This window comes from Heterocephalus glaber, unplaced genomic scaffold, assembly GCF_053883595.1.
Source record: "Heterocephalus glaber isolate CG9 unplaced genomic scaffold, H.glaber_assembly_v1.0 deba00001497, whole genome shotgun sequence".
NCBI classification, from domain to species: domain Eukaryota; kingdom Metazoa; phylum Chordata; class Mammalia; order Rodentia; family Bathyergidae; genus Heterocephalus; species Heterocephalus glaber.
This window is the reverse complement of record NW_028258320.1, coordinates 23,409,749-23,418,077: the sequence shown is the minus strand read 5'-3', so window position 1 is coordinate 23,418,077 and position 8,329 is coordinate 23,409,749. Positions and strand designations below refer to the sequence as shown.

Below are 8,329 nucleotides of genomic sequence, written 5' to 3'. Positions count from 1 at the left end.
TTTTCCAGTGATGAGGTCTTGGCCTTATTTGTTGAGAGGTATTGTCTTCCACTTCAACCTATTCAGTTTAATTGAGTTGGACCCAGTCACTGTATTTTAAAGAGAGAATTCCTTCTGCTTCTAACACCATCAACAGATCCAACTATAAATCAGTCATGAACATTAAAACTTGTGTTTACAATTTCAACCTTTTATCAATGCCCTCTAGAGATTATAGTATATTGCTAATTATGGTTAGTCTGGGATGTAGAGGATGGGAAGAAGGAATGTGCAAGGGGAAAAGGATGAAGTAAATTAGTAAGAAGGAAGGGAGATAAGAGAAATGTCAGTAGGTGAAAACTGGACAGGAGGTTGGACTTTGCTGGAATTATTTCCATGGCTGGCTTAGAGAGCTAGTGTTGAGGGGGTTTGAGTATCTGTGGAGGTAGGAAGAGGCATACAGAGGGATGAAATTGTAGGTAGAGACTGAGGGAAGCTGTGAAATGGTCAGAACCTAGTAATGTAGTTAGTTTTGTTTGTCTTTTCTAAGCACAATTTTGTTAAGGGTTACCCTGACATGCTAGTGAATAGTATTATTAAAGTTAAAGCACTGGATAATTTTTACTCTATTTTGCACATATACAGGTTCCTGCTATATATATGTCATATGAAAGGGGGAGAGGAAGAGAGGGAAAATGAAATACAATGAGGAAGGGAGAAGAAAAAGGTTAGTGAGGAAAGAAAGTTTTAAAACAGATACTACACTTGATCTTAGCCAAAAGGCCAAGAAGCGATAAGAAAGTTTTAAAAAGAGAGAAGAAAAGCCAAAAGAGAGACTAGGATAAATAAAAAGATTTTTAAAAATAGATTAAAATAAAATAATATTAACAAAGAAGTAAGAAAGAGAGAAGAAAACCCAGAACAAAAAAGCAAGGAAATAAACAAAAAACCTTCATGCAGTTGCTATGGCATTAACCCAGAGCATCCTCACAGCTCTGTTTATGTCACTGTGAGCTCACAAGCTGGTGTCCCCTGCCCCGCCAGACTGCTTAATTGCTTGCCCAGTAGCTTTGAGGGCTGCTGATCTCTGAACCTGCCTCCTGGCCACCAGCTGTGCTTGGGGAGTGGTTAACTGCAGGCCTTTGTCACTGTCCCAAGACTTGACTGCCTCAGTTGATTGGGAAGAAGCAGATGTGGTGTAGTTTGCTCAACACCTGGTTCTCTGTCAAGTTCCAGGGACTTCCCACTCCTATTCACTTCAGGGCAAATCCTACTGTCATCCATGCTTTCCCTCTATAAAGATTTTCTTTTCTTTTGTCAGAAGCCCTCTGACCCAAGTGCCTCTTTCTGTCACTTTTGTCATCTCTGTCTCAGAGCTTTTATATGAGAAACCCAAAATTAGAGAGCAAAATAACAGAAAATATGAAATAGGGAGATAGATATTTTTCAAAAGAGTAGGGGAACAAGAGGTGGAAGTAGAGGTGTGGAAGAAAATGAAAAAAGAATTAAAATGTGTTATATATGTGTACCAGCTTCCCACGATGAATGTGATCATCTACCATGATTGTGCTTGAAACACACCAAAAAAAAAAAAAAAAAAAAAAAGGAGAGAAAAAAGAAAAAGAGCTCTGCTCTCTGATCCACCCCTGGACCTGGCACAGGCCCTAGGCTTGACAAAGGGCCTTTTTTGCCAGTGCAGGACAGTGGGTGGTGAGCAGGAGTTCATGCTGTCTCAGTCTTTCTGGTGTTTGGGGAAACAATAGGAGAGGGCTTACTCTGGTCTGGCACTGCCAGATCTTCCATTTCTCCCTTGTGTATCTAGAGATGTGATCTATGGCTCCTTACTAGTGAAATCTGTGTTGCCTACACTTCTTAGTGTTAACTGCTCTCCATTTAGGCCAGAGGGCTTCCACAGGCCTCCATAAGCCTTTTGCTTAGTGCAACGCTAGAAGCCCTCTGACCTGGTACTGCCCTCTGTCCCTCCTCTTGTCGTTCACTGTTCCAAGAATTTTACTTTCTGACTAATGAATTGAGTGCAGTCCAGGATCTCTCTGGCCTCTACAATCCCCAGGAAGAGGGTGCTGGGGGCTCCCCTTTGAGAGCCCGCTGACAAGCAAGTGTGTGTGGTACACATTGAAGTCCCACAAGCATTGGACTACTGTTGTATGTGGGAGGAAGGAGCAGCTAATTTTTTCTGGTTTGGGCAAGCCTTCTCCCACTACTCACAAATGCTGAGTATTCCTGGAGTACTACAGTTTACAAAACCCGAGTGAGTGCTGGTGTTGTCTCATACACTGTTTTCCCAGCATTTAGTTTTTCTGAAGCTTTCTCTTGTATGTATCTCACTTGCAGCAATCCTCTTCCCAGTGGGGAGGTTAGCATGATTATGTGCCTATTCCATCAGTCAAGCATGCAGCTGAAGAGCCAGCTCCCTCCTTTAGTTAGCAGAATCCTCTTCCATGATAGCTATCATAGGCTGTACCTGGGGAGGGGTGGGGTGCCCTGATCCAGATTTTTCCTTACTACTCCCCCAGGCACTGGATTTTGGCCCAGCAGGCTTCTCTTTTTATTTACCCTTCAGGTATCAGACTTTCTCTTTAGCTCCTCCTCAGGGTACCTGCCCTTTCCCTCTAGTGCAAAATTTGGACTCTCACTCTTTTGCCCCTTAGGTGGCCATGATCAAATCTCTCTAATTTAACCATTTTCAGCCCATCCAAGACAGAACAATCCAGGAAAAATCATATAGTCACAATAAAAAATTCCTGTTTAGAAGTGGGGAAACGGATAAACAAGATGTAGTGGTACAACTTTGGAGAATATGCTGTATTCCATTCAGTATGGCTGGCATGGATCTCATTCACAGTGGTCCCCTCCTTTAGTCCTCTCCTTTAGTAAGGCATGTCCAGCTTTGACTTTGTCCTTGGTACTGTGAGGTCTTTGGTATTCTTTTCCTGATCATTTCCCTTCATGGCCACAATAAATATAGAGACAGCCCACAGAAGGCTGTATGCTTTCAGAAGGCTCCTTGCTGTCACTGTGGTCACCATGGCCAGGGGACTACCTTAGAGTCTGAGCAAGTATAGGGCTTTTGTTTTTGTTGTTGTTGTTTAGGAGTTTCTCCAGAAAAACATCTCCTTAAGCAGCTAGTTGGATTCTAAGATTGAGTTCATTTTGATGGGTCCTATTGATTTATTAAAAACAAAAAATTTTACTGAGTCACAACACTTAACTCTAGATCCTGCCTTTGAAGTTTCTTGTTTGCTGGAAACAGATCTATAGGACTTTGCTCATTCTTCTATGGACTCTGTTTAATAACTTCGTTGGGCCTGCCTCAGAGCAACTGAAGCAATAGGCTGAATTGGTAAAATAGAGCTAAGCTCCCTCTGGCCCCTGACTACATCTCAATTATTTGTGCTTTGTGGTGGGAAAAATTGCTATCCTTTCTCAGGGAGAGGTGGACAGCAGGAGTTGTTTAGTCTGGGTGGTCAGTCTGTCCTCATTTCTAGGTCATTCCTGGGCATCTCTCCTCCTCATCAATGAAATAACTTTACTGTGGGCAGAAGGTTCATCTGTAGTGGTTTTGTAGGTGACATAGTTGTCTCTGTAGCTTTGGATCACTAGCCACAGACAGAAAGGGCTTCTCCTTTAGCAATACTGTATATCAATCTCATTTCCCCCACTATTACATTTCAAGAAATGCCAACTTACATTGAGGCTTGTTTTTTTCTTATAGGACCTTTCTGAAGTGTATAAGAAGTATCTAGCATGTTCTTAAATTTTAAATATTTTTATACTAAACCACCAAAATATTATCATGGCTTGTCTGCCAAGACACAAGAGGTAATAGTGAACATCTACGTTTTTTTCTGTAGAATTTTTGCCTTCCCAGATGGGAATGGAGTAATACTCATTGCCTCTACTTTGTGTCTAATAAGGCCATTCTATTTAAAGGTGTGTAATTTTATCTTCCCATTTCTGGATACTAATTTCTGTTTTCGCCAGTTATGTATGTATTGCTAATGACAGTAACTAAACTGAAAGTAGCTAAAGGAGCAGAGAGGAACTATTGGAAGGATCCTAAGTAACTTTCATAGGAACTACAAGGAGAGACAGCTTTGGAAACTATGACTAAACTTGGAGAATTGATTCTATCTATATATCTATCTTTATTCTAGGTTCTCTGTGTTTTGGCTTCATTTGCTCAGACTCTTCCATATAGTTACAGGAATCTCTGGGTTATATGCTTATACAACAATGGAGCAAGAAGGATTCTTCCCTCCAACTCCAAGAGGGAAATACTGGAGAAGGCTCTGCTGTTAGCCATATTTAACCAATCATCGGAGCTGAGGGTGGATCCTGTAATTGGCTCAGCCTGGCCCACCTGCTTTTCTTGAGTCCTCCAGGTGGGAGGGTTGGTGGGCAGTCAGAGAGGAAGCTTCACAACAGATATGTCTCGGTGCAGCGCTTTTGCCACCTCACCTTTCTGTCCTTTGACATCACTTAATTAACTCAGTGGCTGGGAATTCTGTTATCCTCTGTGCACTGTAGTGGTAGCTGCTGAATTCCTGGTTAGCATCATGTTTGTTTTCATGGGTGGTCAAAAATACCCCAGTACTTTTGAAACCACCCCTGAGAATATGATGTTTTCCTTTTAATAGTAAAAATAAAAATCATTCTCTGTTATCCTCAGAGCCAGCCAACTTTCCTTTAAAGATATTGTCAATTTTTCTTGCGGATGCTGTCTCTCCAGCTTTGGAAAAAGTCACGTTCTGCTCAAATTATGCTTTTGATGAATGTGGTCCCTGGATATTCAGCTGGGACAGTGATCTCCAGAGACAGCAATTGAATGGCCAATCACAGGAGCCACTAAATCACGCCTGAGTGCAGGTGTGTGATTAACAGCAGGTGCTGAGGATGTCAGAGTTGGCAAATTAAAGTCTTCCTTTCTCTTCACCTTAGAGATGCATTAGATTTCCTTGGAACTGAAATTTCTGCAGAAAGATAATCTTTGTTATCAACAGCTGCTCACTGGACACTGAAGGTAGGCTGCTGTGAAGGGGAGTTACTTTTTAAAGGCATAGTCCTTATCTTTGCAGCTTGCTGCAGATCCCTCTGGACCAGAGATGAGAATTTATTTTTCTTTATATACCCACTCTTCCTAAGCCGTGTTGTGTATACAGAGGGTGTCTCACCAGGATAGTTATTATGAAAGCAGGCAGACATTCATCAGGCTCGAGAGAATGGAGAATATAGCTGTGGAAAAAGCCTTGATCTGGGCTTTGGTTCAACTTTTGATTCAAATTAAGTTTTTTGAGCAAGAATACTTATTTATTACATTTAGAAACATTTGGTTAAATGACTATTATGTGCTAGGACATGGAAATGACAGTGAACCTGGTAGATAAAATCCATTTGCTCTTGGAGCTTTTATTTCAGGAGAGAATGCTGAACACAAATAAGATAATAAACAAGATAATGTAGGTAATCATAAGTTTCATTAAGGAAGAGGGATATGGTAAAATACCCAAACAAGGCTTTTAGGATAGGGAAGACAGTCAAGAGGAGTGCATACATTAAGAATATAGGTGTGGAGATAAAGACAGATTTGAGTTTGAAGCTCAACCTCTTCCTCTAACCGTCTATGTTTCCTAAGCAGAATTATGTTAACTGCCCTGAGTCTCATTTTTTTATCACCTGAAAAATGGGGCTATGCACCTACTTTATAAAGCTAGGGTAAATATTAAATTAAAATATATAACACACTTAGTACTTACTATAATGTATTCTTACCATTGTCTTCTGGGTTGTGACAAAATTTTGAATCTTCTCTTTATTTTTTTTCCATTAACTTTATTGGTATATTTTAGGTATACAGTACAGTTACATTCATCATTGGGATCTTGTACCTTTACATGATCTATCTTGGTTCTTATTTTTTCCCCATTCCCCTGCCCTCCCTTCAACCCCTCCACCCTTCTGTATTTACAAAGACTTTGTTTGCATTTTTTCCCTTTTCTTGTATTTTTTCTTTTTCCTTCTTATCTTTCCCCTACCCTTCTTACTTCCCCTACTCGTTTAGACCTTTTCTTCCTATTTCACAATATCAATTATACAATTTGACCCTTATTTACACTTTTAGTTTTTCACACTAGAGAAACTATTCGGTATTTACACATGTGTGTCCTATTCATTTCACTTAAGAGTACGGCCTCAATGTGCATCAACTTATCTATATATGTCTCTAGTTTCTCATTCTTTATGGCTGAGTAGTACTCCATTTTATAAAAAAAACCCCACATCTTCTTCATCCAGTCTCCAGTTGATGGGCAACTGGGCTGTTCCCAAGTTTTAGCTATTACAAATTGTGTTGCTATGAACATGGGTGCACATATATCGCTGTGGTATGATTCTTTTAATTCTTTTGGGAAGATACTCAGCAGAGGGATAGCTGGGTCAAGTGGGACTTCCACTCCTAGTTGTCTGATGTAGTTGTATTGATTTCTACAGTAGTTGCACCAGTCTGCACTCCCACCAACAGTGAAGAAGGGTTTCTTTTTCCCCATAACTCCACCAGCATTTGTTATTGGTTGATTTCTTCTGGAGTGAGGTAAAATCCCAGCATTGTTTTCATCTGCATCCCTCAAATGACCAGTGATGTTGAACATTTTTCATATGTTTAATTGCTACTTTTATTTCTTTGTCTGAGAAATGTCTGTTCATTTCAGATAGCCATTTTTGAATTGGGTCATTATATTTGGGGGGGGTCTGATTTTTTTGAGTTCTTTATGTATTCTAGATAGTAGACCTTTGTCTGAGGTACAGCTGCTAGAAATTTTTTCCCACATTGTAGGTTGTCTCTTAGCTCTGTTGGTGGTTTCTCTTGCAGTGCAGCTTTTTAATAGGATGAGATTCCAGTTGTTGATTTTTTGTGCTAGTTCCTGTGCTACTGAGGTTTTGTTCATAAAGTCTTTTCCTATGCCAGTGTCTTCAGGAGTTCTATCTAACTTATCTTCCAGCAAGTTTAATATTTCTATTTAATATGTTTCTGTTTTAATATTTATATCTTTAATCCACTTCAATCTTAATTTAGTGCATGGTGATAGATATAGGTCTAGTTTTAATCTTCGGCAAGTTGAAATCCAGTTTTTCCAACACCATTTATTAAGTAGGCTATCTTTCCTTCAATGAGGGTGGTTGGCTTCTTTGTCAAAGATGAGGTGGCTGAGTATGTCTAGAGTTGTTTCTGCATCTTCTAATCTATTCCACTGATTCTTGGGTCTGTTTCTTTGCCAGTACCATGCTGACTTTATCACAGTAGCTTTGTAGTATAGTTTCAAGTTGGGGGTTGTGATACCCCCTGCCATGGCTCTGTTGCCTAGAATTCCTTTTGGTATTTTAGATCTCTTCTTGTTCCAAATGAATTTTTGGATTGTTTTCTCAAGGTCCGTGAAGAATGCTGCTGGAATTTCAATTAGGATTGCATTAAATCTATATAGCAGTTTTGGGAGTATGGATATTTCCACTCTATTGGTTCTTCCTACCCAGGAACAAGGGATATCTTTCCATTTTCTTATATTCTCTCTTCAATCTCTTTTCAGAGTGTTGTAGTTCTCAATGTAGAGGTCTTTTGCTTCCCTTGTTAGACTGATACATAGACATTTCATTTTTTGGGATGTTATTGTGAAAGGGATTGTTTCTCTAATTTCACTATCAGTGAGTCTGTTATTTGTGTACAAGAAGGCTATTGATTTTTGAGTTGGTGTTTGCCTTGTATCCAGCTACTCTACTGAATCTGTCAATTAAGTCTAGAAGTCTTTTGGTCAGGTTTTTTGGGTCTTCAATGTAGAGCATCATATCATCAACAAAAAAATGACAGTTTAACTTCTTCCTTTCCTATCTTTATTCCTTTTATTTTTCTCTTGTCTAATTGCTGTGGATAATGTTTCCAAAACTATATTGAACAGGAGTGGTGATAGTGGACATCCTTGTCTTGTTTCTGATTTTAGTGTGAAGGTTTTCAGTTTTTGACCATTTAGTATGATGTTGGCTGTTGGTTTTTCATAGATAGCTTTTATCAAGTTGAGATAATGCCCCTCTATTCCAATTTTCTGCAGGGTTTTTATTATGAATTGGTGTTGAATTTTATCAAATGCTTTTTCTGCATCTATTGAGATGATCATATGGTTTTTGTCCTTGACTCTGTTAGTGTATTACGTTTATCAATTTACGTATGTTGAACCATCCTTGCATCCCTGGGATAAATCTGACTTTGGCAGGGTATATGATCTTCTTGATGACCCTCTGTATTCTGTTTGCCAGTATCTTATTGAGAATCTTTGCATCTATGTTC

The 8,329-nt window shown here is 39.5% G+C and overlaps 1 pseudogene; it reads right to left on the bottom strand.

The window, feature by feature from the left end:
- Nucleotides 1-701: 701 nt before the first annotated feature.
- LOC147825598 (U2 spliceosomal RNA) lies at nt 702-774 on the bottom strand (annotated as a pseudogene).
- Nucleotides 775-8,329: the final 7,555 nt, after the last annotated feature.